Source organism: Hyla sarda, chromosome 4 (assembly GCF_029499605.1).
Source record: "Hyla sarda isolate aHylSar1 chromosome 4, aHylSar1.hap1, whole genome shotgun sequence".
NCBI lineage: Eukaryota > Metazoa > Chordata > Amphibia > Anura > Hylidae > Hyla > Hyla sarda.
In genome coordinates, this window is record NC_079192.1 from 105,831,110 (window position 1) to 105,856,765 (window position 25,656).

The following is a 25,656-nucleotide window of genomic DNA, read 5'->3' on the forward strand; positions in this document are numbered from 1 at the left end:
GTTAGGGGGGATGGGCAAGTAGGCAGGGAGAGCGGTTTTAGGGTCAATTTAGGGCTCACTCTCCCTGTTCCCGGTCGGTCCCTCACACGTGCTCAGTGTGAACCTGCTTTCATCTGTGAAGAGCACAGGGTGCCAGTGGCAAATTTGCCAAACATCCTGCATGGTGTTGGGTTGTAAGCCCAACCCCCACCTGTGGATGTTGGGCCCTCATACCACCCTCATGGAGTCCACCATTTTGGCGTGCTGGAGGCCATTTTGCAGGGCTCTCGCAGTGCTCCTCCTGCTCCTCCTTGCACAAAGGCGGAGGTAGCGGTGCAGCTGGGTTGTTGCCCTCCTACGGCCTCCTCCACATCTCCTGAAGTACTTGGCCGGTCTCCTAATAGCACCTCTATGCTCTGGACACTACGCTGACAGACACAGCAAACCTTCTTGCCAAAGCTCACATTGATGTGCCATCCTGGATGAGCTGAACCACCTGAGCTACTTATGTGGGTTGTAGACTCCGTCTCATGCTACCACTAGAGTTAAAGCACCGCCAGCATTAAAAAGTGACCAAAACATCAGCCTGGAAGCATAAGAACTGAGAAGTGGTCTGTGGTCACCAACTGCAGAACCACTCCTTTATTGGGGGTGTCTTGCTAATTGCCAATAATTTCTACCTGTTGTCTTCTCCATTTGCACAACAGCATGTGAAATTGATTGTCAATCAGTGTTTCCTCCTGAGTGGACAGTGTGATTTTAAAGAAGTGTGATTGACTTGCAGTTACAGTGTTGTTTAACCCCATTCACCCTTACCCAGCAGGGGTGAGGTGGCATGGGAGCCACCTCACGATCACATGATTGATCGGTCGGAACAACCGACCAATCACTACCCTGCTCGGCGGCGATCGGGGCGGAGTGGCGTTGGGGACAGGAGTGGTGGCAACAGCAGTCCCGTTGATGCAGGCTGCAGGATACAGCAGGAGGTGAGGCATGTTCACCTCCTGCTGTTGCTTAGCAACAACTATCAGCATGCACAGCCAAAGGGCATGCTGGGAGTTGTTGTTTGCAACAGCTGGAGTTACAACTACAACTCTCAGCATGCCCATTGGTAGTCTGTGTATGCTGGGGGTAGTAGTTATGCAACAGCTGGAGACACATTTTTTCTATGAAAAATGCATGCTGAGTGTTGCAGTTTTGCAACAGCTGGAGACACTTTGGTTGTGAAACAGAGTTTGTGTCCTAACTCAGTGTTTCGCAACCAGTGTGCCTTCAGTGTTGCAAAAATACAACTCCCAGCATGCACTGAGAGACTGTACATACTGGGAGTTCTAGTTTTGCAACAGCTGGAGTCACACTGGTTGCGAAACACTGAGTTAAGTAACAAACTCTCAGTGTTTTGCAATCAATGTGCCTCCAGCTATTGCATAACTACAACTCCCAGCATGTATGGTCTGTCAGTGCATGCTGAGAGTTGTAGTTTTGCAACAGCTAGAGCTTTGCCCCCCATGTGAATGTACAGGGTACATTCACATGGGCGGGGTTTACAGCGAGTTTTCTGCTGCAAGTTTGAGATGCGGCAAATTTTCGTCCGCAGCTCAAACTCCCAGCGAGAAACTCACTGTAAATCCCCACCCATGTGAATGTACCCTAAAAACACTACACTACACTACATTACACCTACACAAAATAAAAAGTAAAACACTACATGTACATATAGCCCTACACAGTCCCCCCAAAAAATTAAAAGGCTCCTACGGAAGTGTTTCAAAAACGGAGCCTCCAGCTGTTGAAAAGCAACAACTCCCAGTATTGCCGGAAAGCCACTGACGGTCAAGGCATGCTGGGAGTTTTGCAACAGCTGGAGACACCCTGTTTGGGAAACACTGCCGTAGGGTATTTTGGTGGCGGATGCAAATCCCCAATTAAGGCCTCAAATGCGCATGGTGCTCTCTCGCTTTGGAGCCCTGTCGTATTTCAAGGCAACAGTTTAGTGCCACATATGGGGTATTTCCGTACTCAGGAGAAATTGACTTACAAATTTTGGGGGGCTTTTTCTCCTTTTACCCCTTATGAAAAGGTAAAGTTGGGGTCTACACCAGCATGTTAGTGTAAAAAAAAATAATGTTTTACACTAACATGCTGGTGTTGCCCCATACTTTTAATTTTCACAAGCGGTAAAGGAAAAAAAGACCCGCAAAATTTGTAAGTCAATTTCTCCTGAGTACGGAAATACCCCATATGTGGGTGTAAAATGTTCTGCGGATGCACAACAAGGCTCAGGAATGAGAGCGCACTATGTACATTTGAGGTCTAAATTGGTGATTTGCACAGTGGTGGCTGATTTTACAGTCATTCTCACATAAACGCAAAACAATAAATACCCAGATGTGACCACATTTTGCAAACTACACCCCTCACGGAATGTAACAAGGGGTATAGTGAGCCTTAATATCCCACAGGTGTTTGACGAATTTTCGTTAAAGTTGGATTTGAAAATGAAAAAATATTTTTTTTTTCACAAAGATACTGGGGTTACCCTAAATTTTTTCATTTTCACAAGGGAGAGTAGGAAAAAAGTCCCCCAAAATTTGTGACCCCATTTCTTCTGAGTAAGAACATACCCCATATGTGGATATAAAATGCTCTGCGGGTGAACTACAATGCTCAGAAGAGAAGGAACACCATTGGGCTTTTGGAGAGAGAATGTGTCCGAAATTGAAGGCCTTGTGTTTACAAAGCCCCCATAATGCCTGAACAGTGGACCCCCCCCCCCCCCCACATGTGACCCCATTTTGGAAACTACACCCCTCATGTAATGTAATAAGGAGTGCAGTAAGCATTTACACCCCACAGGTGTCTGACAGATTTTTGGAATAGTGGTCCGTGAAAATGAAAAAACATTTTTTTCATTTGCACAGCCCACTGTTCCAAAGATCTGTCAAATGCCAGTGGGGTATAAATGCTCACTGCACCCCTTATTAAATTCATGTGGGGGGTCCACTGTTCTTGCACTATGGGGGCTTTGTAAACGCACATGGCCCCCCGACTTCCATTCCAACCAAATTCGCTCTCCAAAAGCTCAATGGCGCTCCTTCTCTTCTGAGCATTGTAGTTTGCACTTTGCATCCATGTATGGGGTTACAAATTTTGGAAGGCTTTTTCTCCTATTACCCCTTGTGAAAATGAAAAATTTGGGGTAACACCAGCATTTTAGTGGAAAAAATAAATTTTTTCATTTTCATGTCCAGCTTTAGCAGAAATTTGTCAAACACCTGTGGGGTGTGAAGGCTCACTGTACCCCTTGTTATGTTCCTTGAGGGGTGTCGTTTTCAAAATAGTATTCCATGCTGAGTACTTTTTGCTGTTCTGGCACCATAGGGGCTTCCTAAATGTGACATGCCCCCCAAAAACCATTTGAGCAAAATTTGCTTTCCAAAAGCCAAATGTGACTCCCCTTCTGAGCATACACATGGGGTATTTCCATACTCAGAAGAGATGGGGTTACAAATTTTGGGGGGCATTTTCTCCTATTACCCTTGTAAAAATTTAAAATTTGGGGGAAACCAGCATTTTTGTGAAAAAAATAGAAAAAAGATTCATTAATACATCCAACTTTAACGAAAAGTCATCAAACACCTGTTGGGTGTTAAGTCTCACTGTACCCCTTGTTACATTCCTTGGGGGGTGTAGTTTCCAAAATAGTATGCTTTGTTGTTTTTTTATTTTATTTATTTATTTATTTTTTTGCTGTTCTGGCACCATAGGGGCTTCCTAAATGTGAAATGCTTCCCAAAAACCATTTCAGAAAAACTCACTCTACAAAATCCCATTGTTGCTCCTTCCCTTCTGAGGCCTCTACTGCGCCCGCCGAACACTTTACATACACAAATGAGGTATTTCCTTACTCGAGTGAAATTGGGTTACAAACTTGGGGGGCATTTTCTCCTTTTACTCTTTGTAACTTTTCAAAAACTGGGTCTCCAAAAACATGTGAGTGTAAAAAAGGAAGATTTTGAATTTTCTCCTTCACTTTGCTGCTATTCCTGTGAAACACCTAAAGGGTTAACACACTTTCTGAATGTCATTTTTAATACTTTGAGGGGTTACGTTTTTATAATGGGGCCATGGGGTATCGCTAATATGAAGGCCCTTCAAATCCCCTTAAAACTGAACTGGTCCCTGAAAAATTCAGATTTTTAACGTTTTGGGAAAAATTGGAAAATTGCTGCTGAACTTTGAAGGCCTCTGATGTCTTCCAAAAGTAAAAACATGTCAACTTTATGATGCAGTCATAAAGTAGACATATTTTATATGTGAATCAATATATAATTTAATTGGGATGTCCATTTTCCTAATAAGCAGAGAGTTTCAAAGTTTAAAAAAATGCTAAAATTTTAAATTTTTCATCAAATTTTGGAATTTCTCACCAAGAAATTATGCAAGTATCGACAAAAATTTCCACTGACATAAAGTAGAATATGTCACGAGAAAACAATCTCAGAATAAGTAAAACATTCCAGAGTTATTATTGCTTAAAGTGGCAGTGGTCAGATTTGCAAAAAAACGCTCTGGTCCTTAAAGTGAAAATGGGCTTGGTCCTTAAGGGGTTAAAGGGGTACTCCGGTGAAAACCTTTTTTCTTTTAAATCAACTGGTGGCAGAAAGTTAAACATATTTGTAAATTACTTCTATTAAAAAATCTTAATCCTTCCTGTACTTATTAGCTGCTGAATACTACAGAGGAAATTATTTTCTTTTTGGAATGCTCTCTGATGACATCACGAGCACAGTTCTCTCTGCTGACATTATTATAATAATAATAACGCTTTATTTATTATCATCCTTAGTGGGATTTGAACCTAAGGCCCTGGCACTGCAAGGCAGCAGTGCTAACCACTGAGCCACCATGCTGCCCTTAGCATACATTTGTTATGCATGGTTCCTAAAATGGACAGAGATGTCAGCAGAGAGCACTGTGCTCGTGATGTCATCAGTGTTCCAAAAAGAAAGGAATTTCCTCTGTAGCATTCAGCAGCTAATAAGTACTGGAAGGATTAAGATTTTTTAATAGAAGTAATTTACAAATATGTTTAACTTTCTGCCACCAGTTGATTTAAAAGAAGAAAGGTTTTCACCGGAGTACCCCTTTAAGTGTTCCCTTAAATTTTTTTGTACAGTGTATTAAACTACAGAAAAGTCTACATTGTTTTCTTAACCCAGAGAGTAGTTAAAAGGCACCAACAATATATCATTAAAGGGTTAAATTATATATTCAACTCTGCTACATATGCTACTGTATGCGCAGAAGTGATTATTTACTTCCAGGGAAAAGTTTTAGCCTAGTCTTAATGGCTTCCCAATGTACTTAAGACAGGCACCAACTTAGACTTGCTTTAATAGACTCTTTACCTGTAAGAGACACTTTCAAATGCTCTCTGGAGGCTTGTTGTGTGGATCTAATGGCCAGACACTGGAACATTTGTCTGCAGTGACCCATGAGCCTCAGCTCACCAGCCCTGGACTGTAGTTTAATGTAATGAAACAGAGTAGACAAGAGGAAAGGCCAGGCCTGCCCCGGGGCCAACACATGCTTACTCCCTTTTACTGTCACTGCACCATAGCTGTGACTTCATTTCATATTCCATTAATATTTACTGCCACTATTGAGTTCCCTATCTCAAAGTTCAGGATAGAACTGCTCCTATGAAACATTAATGGGACAGTGAACATTAGTAAAACAGGAAGGGCAGAGTGAGCGATATGCAGCAGGCAATGCATTATTGTGCCATATTAACCGGAATAGGTTTACCTGTTAAACGGATCTGCGTCATTTACGTTCAGAAGTCTGCAACTGGACTGCAAGACAATGCTTATCCTGGGGTAGTCTAATAGCTTTACAGGCAGTTACAGTATTTGGCAAAACCCAGAAGTGGATTTAGCAAGGAAACGGATGTAGCCATGGCCGTGCTGCATCCCTTGCATTGCTCTACACTGTTTATGACAGCTGATATGTATACATCTCTGGTCATCTACACAATACTTTCAGTTGCAAGAGCATAGAGTACTATGATAACAACTTTACTGGAGCAGGGACACCTGGGCAAACCTGAAAGGAGTCCCTGCTCCTTGTACTGTACAGTAAGTCAGCAATGTTTTTTGCATTGCCAGTCTGAAGTAAGCCAGCAATGCTCTATGTATGAGCGATTTACTGTCTGAAGACTGACTAGACCAGGAGCTCTGCGCCAATCTCAGCAAATTTTCCAGCTAGTCTCAAGTAAGCCAGTGATGTATTAGGCATCGCTTGCTTACTGTCTTAAAGGGGTTCTCCCACCCTAGACATCTTATCCCCTATCCAAAGGATAGAGGATAAGATGTCTGACCGCAGGGGTCCTGCCGCTGGGGACCCCCGCAATGTTGCATGCGGCACCCACTTGTTTCTTGTCCGGAAGCGCTGGAGGGTCTCGGTCGCGACCACTGCAACGGAAGTCTGTGACGTCAGGACTCCACCCCCGTGTGATGTCACGCCCTGTCCCCTCAATGCAAGTCTATGGGAGGGGGCGTGATGGCCGTCACGCCCCCTCCCATAGACTTGCATTGAGGGGACGGGGCGTGACTTCACACGGGGCGGAGTCCTGACGTCACGGACTTCCGTTCCTGTGGTCGCGACCGAGACCCTCCAGCGCTTCCGGACAAGAAACAGGTGGGTGCCGCATGCAACATTGCAGGGTTCCCCAGCGGCAGGACCCCCGCGACATCTTATCCCCTTTCCTTTGGAGAGGGGATAAGATGTCTAGGGTGGGAGTACCCCTTTAAGACTTGCTTAATCTCTGCACCTCGCTCATCAAATCTGTCTGGCCAGCCTGTAGCATGGTACAGGAGCAGGGACTCTCTCCCCATGCTTATTATGCCATTAGTGCACAGAAACTCATAAAGACAGCTGTCCCTGCTCACTCCAAAGTGCTGATAGTGTAGCACACTTGGTGACAAATCTACTGTGCCAACAATATAGTTGGCGATTGATTCATTTGTATGAGCTCTTCCTTTATGTCTCCCATTCTTTTCAAATCTAATCCGGGCTTTGGTTTGAAAAACTACATCAAAAGCTGTCATGGTTTTTTCTTCGAAAACTACTGTGTGTGAAACCTTTAAAAACCCTTGAATACCGTTACATAATTTCAATGGAAAAAAATATATAATAGTAATTGGTAAGAGTAGTGGTTTAGGTGGAATCCGCCAGCAGTCTTCAATTTTTGAGGTCCCACAATGTAGAAATAATGACTATGTTTGCAGAAAAGAGGCCAATATTACAGCATTGATTTGCTGTAGGCAGTTTGTATGGGCAACATAGAGGTTGCCTTTCCCCTCTTTGTCCCTGAACAGGAGACACACTGGTCTCTTTTCTATTTGATGTTATCTACAGTATAAATCCCAGCTGTGTTTGAAATACTTTCTCAGATTTGACAATATCAATTTCTTTACGATTATTTGCCTTAATGTAGAAATGAATACCCTTCAGATAAATGTCAATGGTAGCGGCAGCAGCCAGGCTTCACAGCTTCGCCTTAAGTTACTGTTCCTTTATCTCAAAGCTGCCCCTTAGCACACGTTTCTATCTCATTTACCTCCCTTTTAAAGTATTCTTATACCTATCTGGCTGTTTACTGGGGTACACACACAATATCCTTTAAGACACAGATAAGATTATTATTTATTACATTTAAGCTACACACACAAATACATACATATCTTATTGCAAATATATATATATAAAATATATATATATATATATATATATATATATATATATATAAATATACATGTACCTATGCAAACTGAAAAAATAGCAGCACTTTCTAAGCAGGGGCAAATTGAGGAGGGTGCAAGCAGAACATGGACCCACTCCAATGTTGGTCTAAGGTAAGGTATCCACAAAAATCAAAACATAGCACTTCAGAATAGTGCAAAAGATGTCAAATGTATTCCATCAAAAACTATACAGTATATATACAGTATCTCACATAGGGGATACATTTAACCAGAAAATGACTTTAAGTTAGAAGAAAACTTCAAAAGGGTGGTAAATGAAATATAAAAGGGTACCAAGGAACATATATAAATATATACTGTATTTATAAACACACACATATATATATATATATATATATATATATATATATATTCTCAGATTGTAAATACTTTATTATATCTTTTCATTTGAAAACACCAAAGAAATGACACTTTTTTACAATGTAAAGTATTGAGTGCACAGCCTTTAATGTCTAAACCTTGGCAACAAAAGTACACCTCTGGCTGGAAATGTCTAAATTGGGCCCAAAGTGTTAATATTTTGTGTGACTACCATTGTTTTCCAACACTGCCTTAAAGGAGTACTTTAGGAAACTAAACACATAGCCCATCCTTTCCATCTCATCAACCTATTGAATTCTTTAAATATCATTCATTAGCTTTATAGTAAGAAAATGGAAAAAAAAGTCCAGCTCAGATGCAGATCAAATAAGCGCAGCTTTATTGCAAATCACGCCAAAAACAACAAGTACAAGTCGGAAATGACGCGTTTTGGCCAGGTGCTGGCCTTAGTCATACCATATAGCTTTATAGAGCAGTTTCCCCTCTTTGGTTGTCACTCACATGCATGAAGTGAGGGAATGACATAATCCAGCCATTCACTCTGTCTCTGTCCAGATCCCTCTCTGAAAGCAGACCCCACCCTCCTAAGAGACACAGACCATGTGATTTCTGCCCTGCACTGATGACTCATTATCCCTTTAGTGCTGAGAGATGGGAATGTGTGTGCAGCCTCAGTCAATAAGACCCTGAATCTCTCTACTGCTCAGAACAGGAGAGTGGGCGCTGCTCTCAGAAAGTGAGATGATTGCTGGGAGATGTAGACAAGGGGAGAGAAGGATGGCAAATAATATGAAAACAGAGGCCACAGTCATATATATACCGAAAATAGTACCTACCCCGAAAATAGGCCCTAGCCGGATTATCGGGGTGGGCTGCAATATAAGCCCTACCCCGATAATAAGACCTAGACCAGTGGTCTCCAACCTGCGGACCTCCAGATGTTGCAAATGTTTGCAACATCTGGAGGTCCGCAAGTTGAACACCACTGACCTAGACAATGCCCAGGCTGCAAATATTAAAAAGCAATCTTTAACTTACCTTCGTCCTCTGTTCCCCCATTGCTAAGGAACCGGCCTCGCTGTCCTCCGCTGTTCTCGCTCGCCGGCCGGCTTCTTACATGACAGTCGGCTCAGCCTATCATCGGCCGAGGCGGGACATCAGTGATAGGCTTAAGGCTCTGAGACGTCACAACACCAGGAAGCAGCAAGAACAGCGGAGGGACCATGAGGCCGGTGCCTTAGCAACGGGGGAACGGAGGACGAAGGTAAGTTAAAGATTGCTTTTAAATATTTGCAGCCCGGGCACAGGAATAGATATAGCGCAGTGGCTGATAATTATTTGGCTGGGGGGAGAGAAGCTGCGCTCGCGGGTGACAAATGATCAGTACCCCGATGTGAGGATTGTGGGGTGCAGCACTGGGCTGATAAACCGGCGGGGGTGGGGGGGTTAGGGACCGGGGGGCATTTACACCCCCCCCCCCCATTATCATCATGTGATATGCGCAGCTCGCGCATATCACATGATGATAATGGGGGGGGGGGGGTAAATACCGTGGAACCGCCATGTTGTTCAATGTGCATACCATACCAAGCCCTACCCTGAAAATTTGCCCTAGTGTGTTTTTTGGGGCTAAAATTTATATACGACCCGATCCTATCTTCGGAGAAACACGGTATGTATATATATATATATATATATATATATATATATATATATATATACAGCTGCTTCAAAAAGATTCTACTGATGAATTGAAATTTTGCTGCTGACAAGGGCTGAATAAATCCACTTGTTTTTTCACTTATTTTGGAGTGCTGCGTTGCTATCTACATATATATATATATATATATATATATATATATATATATATATATATACTTCCATGGAGTATCTCTTTAAAAGGGGGCTGTAAACAGTGTCACCTGCACTAACCTGTTGGGAACAAACTGATAACACACTGTAACAAACGTGCCCCTTATGTAATTACCTTACTACTGGAATGACACACTGTAACAAACCTGGGATGACACACTGACAACACACTGTAGCAAACCTCCTCATGTACTTAGCTTACTACTGGGGTGACACACTGTCACAAGCCTCCTCCTAATGTGCTTACCTTACTACTGGGGTGACACACTGTAACAAACCTACTGCTTGTGTAATTACCTTTCTACTGGGGTGACATGTGACCTTCACTCCATCTCAGCCCCACCTCCTCCACAGCATCACCGCAGGTCCCTTAACCATGATCTCGCCTATCCTGCACAGCTGAGCTCCGCCCCCAACATGTTATTGGTCACTGAATAGTGACATCATCACAGGTCCTATACCTCCAGCATCTATCAGGCCAGTCGGGGGAGGAGACGGAGGGAGGGTAAACAAAAGGGTTGGTCCTGCAGAAATACTGTAACAGGAACGATATTCCTGCTCTGGAAAAAGTGCAGGAACACTGTTTTCAAGCACTTCTGCGGGACTTGAGCAGTGCCAGTCCATCACCTTCACCCTCTTCTTTAGCAAGGCAGTGGTCATCTTGGAGGTGTGTTTGGGGTCATTATCATGTTGGAATACTGCCCAGCGGCCCGGTCTCTGATGGAAGGGGATCATGCTCTGCTTTAGTATACGTCGTAGTAAATGTTGGCTTTTATGGTTGTCTCAATGGACTGTATGCCCCCAGTGCCAGCAGCACCATGACATGACACTCCCACCACCATGCTTTACTGTAGGCAAAAATACCAAAAAATAAAAAATCCCTGTTTGGATCAAAGGGTAAAATTAAATTAACTTACACATAATACAATACCCACTGAAGGGCTTTCACACCTTTAGGGATCCCCCTTATAATTTTATTAAAATACACCTTTTTATTAGTTTATTTAAAATTAACAGTGCCCCTGTTGCACAACTACAAATCCCAGCATGCCGGGACAGCCTTCGGCTGTCCCGGCATGCTAGGATTTGTAGTTGTGCAACAGCTGGAGGCACCCTGGCTGGGAAACCCTGCTCCCTGAAACCATTTTCGAAACGCGTTTGAGAATGGTTCCATGGAGCTACAACCTTGCTTCTTTTTGACATAGGAACGTGACTTATCCAGCACCAAGGTGTAGAGTACTAAATGTCGTGGCTTTATTCAGGATCAACATTGCATGGCGGAAAAAAACATCTGACGCCTTTCACGCACAATGCGCTTCTTTTTGTTTTGTTGACGTGTCGGATACATTTTTGGATATGTATTTACAAACATGCAGCTATAAAGTAGATACATGTGTGTTTATGTATTTAGTGACCATGTCCAGCCGGTGTACAGTGAGGAGGAGGACGGTCCTGGGAGAGTTGCGTGTGATGGGTTGGGGATGACATTTTTGCACTCTTCCCCCCCCCCCCCTTCCGCCATCCTTCCTTCTCCGCTTCCCCTGTGTTCTTCTCTCCAGCCCTAAACGTGTCAGGCTTTGTCACATGCTCTGTGTGTGTTTTTTGAGAGCATTTGAATAAAAGGCTCTATGCCAGGTATTGGTGACACAGTGGGTGGAAATTTCAGCCTCTCCACAAAGAGTTGGGGGCTCGTATTTGCATAAGGTCAGAGTGGCGCTTCTGACAAAACTTTCAGCATCCCTGTCTCCTAGCAACGCTCTTGCACTCTTGGTCCCCGCATTAAATTGACTGGTCCTTCCCTTTTCTTCCTTTCACAGTCAGCCTTACAATAAAATGTCACCCTTCCAACCTGTGCCTGTCATCCACCAGGTCAACTGTGTCTCTCCCTCTCCTCCAGCCCTGCTCCTTGTCTTCTAATCAGCCAAGGGAATGAGCTCATGTTATTTACACTCCCCTCTCCTCCATTGGATTCCCTTAATTAATATTAATCATATCCCCCTATTGTGTTATGATGAAATCCTTCATAAACCACATTAGAGATTAGTGTCACCTGCTTGGGAGATAGGGGGTGGTGGTGGGGGATCATCAAGCTGTAGGGCAGCCCCCTGCACCCATCTAGTTGATCCAAGGTTGGGCTCAGCATGGCACTCTCACAATGAAGCCTCTCTTGGCTCTGAGATGAAAGCTGCTGACAGGATACAGATGCTGAGAGCTGGTGTTAATGGAGGGTCATTGCTGGACAATGGTATCCATCACTCGTCTCATGACTTGGGTGTCACATGAAGCCATTTGTGACAATCAGACGAATATGGGAGTGATCCCATCATTATATTACAGAAGAGCTACAGTGCATGCCAAGCCATCCATAGACTAATGCATTATTTATGTATATGGACTCATAACACAGCCAGATTTAACGCATCCCCCACCACCATCAAATCATCACCCCCTTTACTTAATCTACTGTTTGGAAGTATCTGATGATCAGCCAGAGAAATACTGTGTCAATACATAAAACAGGCAGAAAAGTCCAGAGATTTAGGGTCCATAATGGTCCACCAGAAGACCATAGTAAATCATACAGCAGGAGTTTGGCTATTGCTCCTCTGATTCAATTTGTCCATTGTTAATCATGTTAAAGATTCATCAGATTGTTATCATCATTACAATGTTGGATCACACAGAAAAGGAGAATGTATTTAACCAAATGGCTGGGGCTTAACCATTTCACAGCCAGAGGTGGCAGGCAGCAGCATGAGGAGAAGAAGACCCTGGTGAGTAGGAGGTTAACTAGTTGTTAGGAGGCTGGGATGAGAACAATGACAGTTCCATGGGGTTAATGAGTTCTCTTTCAGCTCAGATACCATTCTCTTGGTGGCATCTCTTACGAGATAAACTCCTTAGTAATTGAGGTCTGCAAGAAGCTCCAAGGATTAAGAGACAACTGCCCTTTCCTTAAAATGTAGAGTTCATGTGTCTCCCTCTTTAGAGAATGGGGCACATAGAGCTCCTTATACTTTAGACTCACACATTGCTTGGTCTCTTCGCCCCTGACGTTAAATAGGTATGTGCCAGGACACAGTATGGGGCACCTCTGCTCCTGGGTTCTCTACATGGTTAATACTGCAGTGGTATGGTGGATGGAGATAAAAGACAGCGGGGATGAGAGGATAGCAGAGCAGCCATTAATAATGGACATGCTACCAGGAGCAGGGAAAGGGGGTGCGGAGGGGAAACAGTGGGGACACCTGTCATCCTCACCTTCAGGGCAACTTAACCGAACCGTATATACATATATATATATATATATATATATATATATATATATATATATATCCAATAGGAAAAACATGCGAGAGATATATATTCAAGACTCGGTATCTTCATGGTTTGGAGTGCTGCGGTATATATACATTTATGACATGTGTAGTTATGGAATATGTACACTTTAAATACATAATTAAAATTATATGTAATAATATTTACTTTGGGAGGACAATGTATCTTTTCTGTTTTTTTTTTAAAGATGATAATAGTTATCTTTCTATCTATCTGTCACCTATCTATCTATCTATCTATGATCTATATTATATATTTATCTATCTGTCACCTATCTATCTATTATATTAGCTATCTATCTATATCATATCTATCTATGATCTATATTATTTATTTATCTATCTGTCACCTATCTATCTATTATATTATCTATCTATATCATATCTATCTATGATCTATATTATTTATTTATGTATTTATCTATCTGTCATATATATCTCTCTGTTCATCGATCTCTACCTATCAGCTATCATACTATCTATGAGGACTGCACGATAAATACTATGCATTCTTAGAAATAATAAATCTAACAATTTATTGTATTTACTGTGGAGTTTACATGTTCAGTCCTCATAGATAGTATAATAGCTGATAGGTAGATATAGATAAAGATATAGATAAAGATCGATGAATAAAGGGAGAGAAAACAGGTAAATAAATAAATTGATAGATAGATTGATATGAGATAGATAGATAGATAATAGATACATATGAGATAGATATGAGATATACAGATAGACAGACAGACAGACAGATAGATATGAGATAAATCGATAGATAGATAGATAGATAGATAAATAGATGTGAGATAGATAGATAGATAGATAGATGTGAGATAGATAGATAGATAGATAAATAGATGTGAGATAGATAGATATAAGATAGACAGATAGATAAATAGATAGATGAGATAGATAGATATGAGATATATAGATATGAGATAGATGATAGATAGATAGATAGATAGATAGACAGATAGATAGATATAAGATAGATAGATAAATAGATAGATAGGAGATCTCAAGCAACATTCTATAAATCCACAGTAAAATAATAACGGGAAATAATCGGTATTCTGTAAAATGATTAGTTTTTTGTGAATATATGAAATATGGAACATCTTGTGATTGATGTCAGTTATTGTGCAGTTTCCATGTTCAGCCCTTATCTATACCCTGATGAAGGTAATGTTCAGGTGATATATGTATTATTGTTAAATGAGGGTGAATTGAGAATACTAATTCATTACAGGGGAATCCTTCAGGTCTATGTGACTTCAGATCGGACAGATGTAAAGAGAGGAGTATCTCTATATATGAACACTAGTCCTGATAAGGAGGGTACAGGGCAGGTGTTCACCCATGACTGCCCCATGACATATATATATATACTCGGGGAAGGGAATTATTAGTAAGATATAATATGGGGTGATATGTGTTTCTTATCTCACAGCAGACAGCTTCATTCCTGGAGGGATACCGGAGCCATCCCCATATACTGTCCACAGAGCAATGTGTCCTCTCCGATACGTGCCCGATCACATGTCGGCTGCAGATGGGGAAATACTACACACTCCTGTATACAGGGTTACTATTGTAGAGATCGGCTTCATCTACACAGGGAAGCAAAGTCCTGTGTAACACATCGGCCGAAGAGAGATAGATAGATAGATAGATAGATAGATGATAAATAAATAGATAGATAGATAGATAGATAGATAGATGATAGATAAATAGATAGATAGATAGATAGAAGATAGATAGATAGATAAATAGATAGAAGATAGATAGATAGATGATAGATAAATAGATAGATAGATAGATGATAGAAAGATAGATAAATAAATAAATAGATAGAAGATAGATTGATAGATAGATAGACAGATAATAGATAGATAGATGATAAATAGATAGATAGATAGATAGATAGATGATAAATAGATAGATAGACAGATAGATATAAGATAGATAAATAAATAGATAGGTTGATAGATATATAGATAGATGTGAGATAGATATTAGATAAGAAATAGATAAATAGATAGATAGCTGATATAATAGATGGATAGATAGATAGATAGATAGATAGATAGATAGATAGATAGATAAATAGATATGAAATAGATAGATAGATAATATAATAAATAGATAGATAATATAATGATAGATAGTAGATAGATCATAAAAGCATAGATAATATAATATATAGATAATATAATAGATAGATAGTAGATAGATCATAAAAGGATAGATAATATAATAAATAAATAAATTGATAGATAATAAATGATGTTAAATTCATCCGTTCAAAACTCATCTGCCATGATCGTATATATTCATTACATATCGGAGAACCCCTCCTGTATGTATATACACCAGCATATGGGTCATTTCACATGTTTGATATGTTTTCTGCAGAACCAGACAAGATGTTTTGGAGCCCACATATAGGTCGGTGTAAATACCACTATACATTTGGAAAGAAGACTAATCCTATATCCAGTCTGTTTTCCTGGGACTGATGGTAAATCTGGTTTATATTATGTCAGCTTTGTGTTCTGTGATGAGGACAGACAGAGACTATATGCAGAGTCCTGGACTCTGACCGTGGATAATTAGACAAGTGTATACAATGGTTATATATATATATAGTCAGGTGTCCCTGCACCTATATGTATACATACTGTACAATGTGTCTTCAAGAGGAGGATCATAGGAGCAAGAAAAGGGACACATATACTGTATACTGCAGCACTGTAATACCCCCTGGAACTATAGATATATCTCTTGCTGCTCCATGCTGCATTACAGTATACCAGATTTTTTAGAAGAAAAATCATTGTTAAATCTCTATAAACTTACACTTACTATTTATTTATTTCTTTATTTATATATCTATTATTTGTCTATCATTCTATTACCTGTTTATGGATTCCTATATTCTACCTATTTATCTGACATTTATGTATTTATTAATCTTCTATCTCTATTTCTTCCTCTGTTATCTTACACCCATCTATTATCTATTTTTCTATTTTTTGTATCCTACCTTTATCCGTGGGCTTCATCTTTGCAGATATTTGTCAATCATTATGTAATTATATGTGAATCATTCCTTCATGTGTCTCTGTCTCACTCTTTCCTATGAACTTTTCATACCGTATGATTCTTGTTACTGTTGTTGTTGTATGTTAGAACATGCAATTATTGTAAACTAACACCTTTTCTCGGTTACATAGTTATTATGGGTGTCAATCTAACACTATCATCTATCTAGGATTGATATATAATCTATTTTTCTTTCAGTTAGGAAGCTGTTCTGGCTCTCTTTACCTATGAATTTATCATCTGTCTATACATATGGCTGGAGCAGATAGATAGGTGTATAGTGCAGTGGTCTGCCTATAGAGCAGTGTTTTCCAACCAGGGTGCCTCCAGCTGTTGCAAAACTACAACTCCCAGCATGCCCGGACAGCCGTTGGCTGTCCGGGCATGCTGGGAGTTGTAGTTTTGCAACAGCTGGAGGCACCCTGGTTGGGAACCGTATTTGAAGAGCAGGCTGAGAGGCTGATCTGATTAGAGGGGGCACACATCTCCATGGCTCTGCAGCCTCTGGCTCCCTCCATACAGCAGCACTAAAGATGCCATGTTTCAGATTACTGATTATATCAAGAATTCTGCTAACACCTATCATTTCAAGTCATCTCCAGTCACCTTCCTTCTGTCTTCAAAACATCCAGAGCATTTGTGATTCCACTTGCTATTTCTACTTATTGAGTTCTCCATGTCTCTCTGCAGCTTGTCATAACCTGTAATAAATGCCCTTTTGTGGGGAGTTAAAGTACACAGGGCACCAGCTCTATATGTAACTACTGAGAGGCAAAGGGATGGCTTCTTCCATAGCCTTCTAATGTTAACTCTTCCAAAACCACAGCCTTTCCAGCAGTGAACACACTCATGTATTGACAGAAAAGTGCTCATTTGTAACCTGCTTAGTATAGGTCTTGACAGGGCATCTCTGTTGGGTTGGTCAAGTCAGGATTTGTCCTGCCCAATCCATAACAATAACTTTGTTCATCCTCTTTAGATGTGGTCTTTATGATATGTAATGCTCCATTTTTATCCACAGAACTGTCTGCTACAGCCCAGTAGTCAAATCCTTGAAATAGCACCTTGTCTGGTCATTACTATTTCTATGTAAAGTGATGTTCTTCTCTTGCATTCATCCTTTACTTTTGATACAATCGGATATCCACTGTCCATGAACATGTTCTGGGATCCTTTATGCTGTTTAGGGAAGGCCACGCCATCATAGCACAACACAGGCTACAGGACGTCAGAAATTAATTGTTTTGTGGACCTGAAGAAGGCACATGCTGGTGCCAAAACGCGTTGTCTTATTGCTCTGAACCATAATAAACTGTCCTGTGCTACAGTGGCGTTCTGAATCCTTTTCTTAAAGCAGTAGCGCTCGTTTAGAACCCCCTTTTCCTCTCCTTTTCCTGGTTTCATGATTTCCGTACCCTTTGCGGATAAAGATAGGGGCTTCGAGCTGCACAACTGCCGCTACCACCTTCCACTTCACACTCGCCGGGTGAGGTGCTGCCGATGCTGATAACCTCTGTGGGACATCACATTACCTTGAGTGCAGTGGTTTCTGGCCATCCAACTTCACCCCCACTACACATGAGAGAGCCCCCCTACCTTTTTTTTACTGCTTCCTCACACTGTTTAGGGAAAGTAATTGTAATTGTTCTTGCAATGCCACCTCTGGAAACATGACTCCTTTTCTAAGTCTTCAGTCACCTTTGCAGGGTGCCACAAAGAATTGCACCCTTCATGCAGGTTTAACATCTACTTTGGCTGTGCAGGACCACATCTATGGCACTTTAGGTACCATGGATGGGGCTGCATAGTCCCACATAGCCAGTCAGTCATGTGGTAAGTTTAGCTCACTTTCTTATGGCACCAGGTGGGAATACCTTTATGGGCTTATGTGGGGATCTTAGTATGTATGGTATGGTGTCATCAATGTAAACATATACACACTGACGAATTAGTATGTATGGTGTCATCAATGTAAACACGTACACACTCAAGAAGTACTGTATGTATGGTGTCATCAATGTAAACATATACACACTGAAGAAGTAGTATGTATGGCGTCATCAATGTAAACATACACACTGAAGAAGAAGTATGTATGGTGTCATCAATGTAAACATATACACACTGAAGAAGTATGTATGGTGTCATCAATGTAAACATACACACTGAAGAAGTAGTATGTATGGTGTCATCAATGTAAACATATACACACTGAAGAAGTAGTATGTACGGTGTCATCAATGTAAACATATAAACATTGAAGAAGTAGTATGTATGGTGTCATCAATGTAAACATATACACACTGAAGAAGTAGTATGTATGGCGTCATCAATGTAAACATACACACTGAAGAAGAAGTATGTATGGTGTCATCAATGTAAACATATACACACTGAAGAAGAAGTATGTATGGTGTCATCAATGTAAACATACACACTGAAGAAGTAGTATGTATGGTGTCATCAATGTAAACATACACACTGAAGAAGTAGTATGTACGGTGTCATCAATGTAAACATATAAACATTGAAGAAGTAGTACGTATGGTGTCATCAATGTAAACATATAAACATTGAAGAAGTAGTATGTATGGTGTCATCAATGTAAACATATACACACTGAAGAAGTAGTATGTATGGTGTCATCAATGTAAACATACACACTGAAGAAGTAGTATGTACGGTGTCATCAATGTAAACATATAAACATTGAAGAAGTAGTATGTACGGTGTCATCAATGTAAACATATAAACACTGAGGAAGAAGTATGTATGGTGTCATCAATGTAAACATATACACACTGAAGAAGAAGTAGTATGTATGGTGTCATCAATGTAAACATATAAACATTGAAGAAGTAGTATGTATGGTGTCATCAATGTAAATGTTACGCCGAGCGCTCCGGGTCCCCGCTCCTCCCCGGAGCGCTCGCTACACTCTCCCCGCTGCAGCGCTCCGGTCAGATCCACTGACCCGGGGCGCTGCGATTCCGCTTCCAGCCGGGATGCGATTCGCGATGCGGGTAGCGCCCGCTCGCGATGCGCACCCCGGCTCCCGTACCTGACTCGCTCTCCCTCGGTCCTGTCCCGGCGCGCGCGGCCCCGCTCCCTAGGGCGCGCGCGCGCCGGGTCTTTGCGATTTAAAGGGCCACTGCGCCGCTGATTGGCGCAGTGATTCCAATTAGTGTCTTCACCTGTGCACTTCCCTATATCACCTCACTTCCCCTGCACTTCCTTGCCGGATCTTGTTGCCATTGTGCCAGTGAAAGCGTTTCCTGTGTGTTCCTAGCCTGTGTTCCAGACCTCCTGCCGTTGCCCCTGACTACGATCCTTGCTGCCTGCCCCGACCTTCTGCTACGTCCGACCTTGCTTCTGTCTACTCCCTTGTACCGCGCCTATCTTCAGCAGCCTGAGAGGTGAGCCGTTGCTAGTGGATACGACCTGGTCACTACCGCCGCAGCAAGACCATCCCGCTTTGCGGCGGGCTCTGGTGAAAACCAGTAGTGACTTAGAACCGGTCCACTAGCACGGTCCACGCCAATCCCTCTCTGGCACAGAGGATCCACTACCTGCCAGCCGGCATCGTGACAGTAGATCCGGCCATGGATCCCGCTGAAGTTCCTCTGCCAGTTGTCGCTGACCTCACCACGGTGGTCGCCCAGCAGTCACAACAGATAGCGCAACAAGGCCAACAGCTGTCTCAACTGACCGTTATGCTACAGCAGTTACTACCACAGCTTCAGCAGTCATCTCCTCCGCCAGCTCCTGCACCTCCTCCGCAGCGAGTGGCCGCTCCTGGTCTACGCCTATCCTTGCCGGATAAATTTGATGGGGACTCTAAGTTTTGCCGTGGCTTTCTTTCCCAATGTTCCCTGCATCTGGAGATGATGTCGGACCTGTTTCCCACTGAAAGGTCTAAGGTGGCTTTCGTAGTCAGCCTTCTGTCTGGAAAAGCCCTGTCTTGGGCCACACCGCTCTGGGACCGCAATGACCCCGTCACTGCCTCCGTACACTCCTTCTTCTCGGAAATCCGAAGTGTCTTTGAGGAACCTGCCCGAGCCTCTTCTGCTGAGACTGCCCTGTTGAACCTGGTCCAGGGTAATTCTTCCGTTGGCGAGTATGCCGTACAATTCCGTACTCTTGCTTCAGAATTATCCTGGAACAATGAGGCCCTCTGCGCGACCTTTAAAAAAGGCCTATCCAGCAACATTAAAGATGTTCTGGCCGCACGAGAAATGCCTGCTAATCTTCATGAACTTATTCACCTAGCCACTCGCATTGACATGCGTTTTTCCGAAAGGCGTCAGGAGCTCCGCCAAGATATGGACTCTGTTCGCACGAGGCGTTTCTTCTCCTCGGCTCCTCTCTCCTCTGGTCCCCTGCAATCTGTTCCTGTGCCTCCCGCCGTGGAGGCTATGCAGGTCGACCGGTCTCGCCTGACACCTCAAGAGAGGACACGACGCCGCATGGAGAACCTCTGCCTGTACTGTGCTAGTACCGAACACTTCCTGAGGGATTGTCCTATCCGTCCTCCCCGCCTGGAAAGACGTACGCTGACTCCGCACAAAGGTGAGACAATCCTTGATGTCTACTCTGCTTCTCCACGTCTTACTGTGCCTGTGCGGATGTCTGCCTCTGCCTTCTCCTTCTCTACTGTGGCCTTCTTGGACTCTGGATCTGCAGGAAATTTTATTTTGGCCTCTCTCGTCAACAGGTTCAACATCCCAGTGACCAGTCTCGCCAGACCCCTTTACATCAATTGTGTAAACAATGAAAGATTGGACTGTACCATACGTTTCCGCACGGAGCCCCTTCTAATGAGCATCGGATCTCATCACGAGAGGATTGAACTTTTGGTCCTCCCCAATTGCACCTCGGAAATTCTCCTTGGACTTCCCTGGCTTCAACTTCATTCCCCAACCCTGGATTGGTCCACTGGGGAGATCAAGAGTTGGGGGCCCTCTTGTTCCAAGGACTGTCTAAAACCGGTTCCCAGTAACCCTTGCCGTGACTCTGTGGTTCCTCCAGTAACCGGTCTCCCTAAGGCCTATATGGACTTCGCGGATGTTTTCTGCAAAAAACAAGCGGAGACTCTACCTCCTCACAGGCCTTATGATTGTCCTATCGACCTCCTCCCGGGCACTACTCCACCCCGGGGCAGAATTTATCCTCTCTCTGCCCCAGAGACTCTTGCCATGTCTGAATACGTCCAGGAAAATTTAAAAAAGGGCTTTATCCGTAAATCCTCCTCTCCTGCCGGAGCCGGATTTTTCTTTGTGTCCAAAAAAGATGGCTCCCTACGTCCTTGCATTGACTACCGCGGTCTTAATAAAATCACGGTTAAGAACCGCTACCCCCTACCCCTCATCTCTGAACTCTTTGATCGCCTCCAAGGTGCCCACATCTTTACTAAATTGGACTTAAGAGGCGCCTATAACCTCATCCGCATCAGAGAGGGGGATGAGTGGAAAACAGCATTTAACACCAGAGATGGACACTTTGAGTATCTGGTCATGCCCTTTGGCCTGTGCAACGCCCCTGCTGTCTTCCAAGACTTTGTTAATGAAATTTTTCGTGATCTGTTATACTCCTGTGTTGTTGTATATCTGGATGATATCCTAATTTTTTCGGCCAATCTAGAAGAACACCGCCAGCATGTCCGTATGGTTCTTCAGAGACTTCGTGACAATCAACTCTATGCTAAAATTGAGAAATGTCTGTTTGAATGCCAATCTCTTCCTTTTCTAGGATATTTGGTCTCTGGCCAGGGACTACAAATGGATCCAGACAAACTCTCTGCCGTCTTAGATTGGCCACGCCCCTGCGGACTCCGTGCTATCCAACGCTTTTTGGGGTTCGCCAATTATTACAGGCAATTTATTCCACATTTTTCTACCCTTGTGGCTCCTATCGTGGCTTTAACCAAAAAAAATGCCGATCCCAAGTCCTGGCCTCCTCAAGCGGAAGACGCCTTTAAACGACTCAAGTCTGCCTTTTCTTCGGCTCCCGTGCTCTCCAGACCTGACCCTTCCAAACCCTTCCTACTGGAGGTTGATGCCTCCTCAGTGGGAGCTGGAGCTGTTCTTCTACAGAAAAATTCTTCCGGGCATGCCGTCACTTGTGGTTTTTTTTCTAGGACCTTCTCTCCGGCGGAGAGGAACTACTCCATCGGGGATCGAGAGCTTCTAGCCATTAAATTAGCACTTGAGGAATGGAGGCATCTGCTGGAGGGATCAAGATTTCCAGTTATTATTTACACCGACCACAAGAACCTCTCCTACCTCCAGTCTGCCCAACGGCTGAATCCTCGCCAGGCCCGGTGGTCTCTGTTCTTTGCCCGGTTTAATTTTGAGATTCACTTTCGTCCTGCCGATAAGAACATTAGGGCCGATGCTCTCTCTCGTTCCTCGGATGCCTCAGAAGTTGAACTCTCTCCGCAACACATCATTCCACCTGACTGCCTGATCTCCACTTCTCCTGCCTTCATCAGGCAAACTCCTCCAGGAAAGACCTTTGTTTCTCCACGCCAACGCCTCGGAATCCTCAAATGGGGTCACTCCTCCCATCTCGCAGGTCATGTGGGCATCAAGAAATCTCTGCAACTCATCTCCCGCTTCTATTGGTGGCCGACTCTGGAGACGGATGTTGTGGACTTTGTGCGAGCCTGCACTATCTGTGCCCGGGATAAGACTCCTCGCCAGAAGCCCGCTGGTTTTCTTCATCCCCTGCCTGTCCCCGAACAGCCTTGGTCTCTGATTGGTATGGATTTTATTACTGATTTACCCCCTTCCCGTGGCAACACTGTTATTTGGGTGGTCGTTGATCGATTCTCCAAAATGGCACATTTCATCCCTCTTCCTGGTCTTCCTTCAGCGCCTCAGTTGGCTAAACAATTTTTTGTACACATTTTTCGTCTTCACGGGTTGCCTACGCAGATCGTCTCGGATAGAGGTGTCCAATTCGTGTCTAAATTCTGGAGGGCTCTCTGTAAACAACTCAAGATTAAATTAAATTTTTCTTCTGCATATCATCCCCAGTCCAATGGACAAGTAGAAAGAATTAACCAGGTCTTGGGTGATTATTTGCGACATTTTGTTTCCTCCCGCCAGGATGACTGGGCAGATCTCCTTCCATGGGCCGAATTCTCGTATAACTTCAGAGTCTCTGAATCTTCCTCCAAATCCCCATTTTTCGTGGTGTACGGCCGTCACCCTCTTCCCCCCCTCCCTACCCCCTTGCCCTCTGGTCTACCCGCTGTGGATGAAATTTCTCGTGACCTTTCCATCATATGGAGAGAGACCCAAAATTCTCTCTTACAGGCTTCATCACGCATGAAGAAGTTCGCAGATAAGAAAAGAAGAGCTCCTCCCGTTTTTTCCCCTGGAGACAAGGTATGGCTCTCCGCTAAATATGTCCGCTTCCGTGTCCCTAGCTACAAGTTGGGACCACGCTATCTTGGTCCTTTCAAAGTTTTGTGTCAAATTAATCCTGTCTCTTACAAACTTCTTCTTCCTCCTTCTCTTCGTATCCCTAATGCCTTTCACGTCTCTCTTCTTAAACCACTCATCCTCAACCGTTTTTCTCCCAAATCTGTTCCTCCCACTCCTGTTTCCGGCTCCTCGGACATCTTCTCTGTCAAAGAGATCTTAGCCTCTAAAAAGGTCAGAGGGAAAACTTTTTTTTTAGTGGACTGGGAGGGTTGTGGTCCTGAAGAGAGATCCTGGGAACCTGAGGACAACATCCTAGACAAAAGTCTGCTCCTCAGGTTCTCAGGCTCTAAGAAGAGGGGGAGACCCAAGGGGGGGGGTACTGTTACGCCGAGCGCTCCGGGTCCCCGCTCCTCCCCGGAGCGCTCGCTACACTCTCCCCGCTGCAGCGCTCCGGTCAGATCCACTGACCCGGGGCGCTGCGATTCCGCTTCCAGCCGGGATGCGATTCGCGATGCGGGTAGCGCCCGCTCGCGATGCGCACCCCGGCTCCCGTACCTGACTCGCTCTCCCTCGGTCCTGTCCCGGCGCGCGCGGCCCCGCTCCCTAGGGCGCGCGCGCGCCGGGTCTTTGCGATTTAAAGGGCCACTGCGCCGCTGATTGGCGCAGTGATTCCAATTAGTGTCTTCACCTGTGCACTTCCCTATATCACCTCACTTCCCCTGCACTTCCTTGCCGGATCTTGTTGCCATTGTGCCAGTGAAAGCGTTTCCTGTGTGTTCCTAGCCTGTGTTCCAGACCTCCTGCCGTTGCCCCTGACTACGATCCTTGCTGCCTGCCCCGACCTTCTGCTACGTCCGACCTTGCTTCTGTCTACTCCCTTGTACCGCGCCTATCTTCAGCAGCCTGAGAGGTGAGCCGTTGCTAGTGGATACGACCTGGTCACTACCGCCGCAGCAAGACCATCCCGCTTTGCGGCGGGCTCTGGTGAAAACCAGTAGTGACTTAGAACCGGTCCACTAGCACGGTCCACGCCAATCCCTCTCTGGCACAGAGGATCCACTACCTGCCAGCCGGCATCGTGACAGTAAACATATAAACATTGAAGAAGTAGTATGTATGGTGTCATCAATGTAAACATATAAACCCTGAGTAAGAAGTATGTAGGGTGTCATCAATGTAAACATATAAACACTGAGGAAGAAGTATGTATGGTTTCATCAATGTAAACATAGACACACTCAACAAGTACAGTATGTGGGACCTCTAACAGATGGGATCTCAATGGCAGATTCCCTTTAAAAGCTGTAAGAACTTTAGCATTCGAGGTAAGTATGTAATCCAGCACCCAGAAGGATAGGTTTAATGGGTCCATTTTATTCAATTCATACTAGGGCACTAGGGCAAGTACTATAGAAGAAAGGGGGAGGCACACTAATATGTGGAAACCAGAACAACGTATTCACTACTATGAGTGTCTACTAAGCCACGATCCTCCGTTCAGCCAATAATTTCAAAACACCTGTGGGGTGCAACGTATCCGGTGTCAAGAAACTAGGCATAAGATAACATAGAAGCGATACCGGACACTTACCACACAGTGTGTGTATTCAGTCCAGGAGGCTCAAGATCCTGGAGATGTTCATAGATGGCACCGAGCGCTCGGAGGCAACGCCAGCTGTTTCACACGATACTCCGTGCTTCTTCCGGACTCTTTTTTTTTTTTTTAAAGAGCCGAGGTACGTGCTCTCTATTCACCCAAGTGCAAGCAAAAAGTGCGAA

At 43.6% G+C, this 25,656-nt stretch overlaps 1 long non-coding RNA gene across 2 annotated transcripts in view; it reads left to right on the top strand.

Annotated features, from left to right (window-relative positions):
- Window positions 1-17,739, top strand: part of LOC130368335 (uncharacterized) — a 202,299-nt gene extending 184,560 nt beyond the window's left edge. Inside the window, exons 1-3 of one of the 2 annotated variants that reach the window (XR_008892415.1) lie at window positions 12,699-12,775; window positions 15,758-15,863; window positions 17,469-17,739. This is a non-coding gene — a long non-coding RNA (uncharacterized LOC130368335). Of the gene's footprint in view, window positions 1-12,698; window positions 12,776-15,757; window positions 15,864-17,468 lie in introns of those variants that run through there. The other variant, XR_008892416.1, reaches the window with a different exon arrangement.
- Window positions 17,740-25,656: the final 7,917 nt, after the last annotated feature.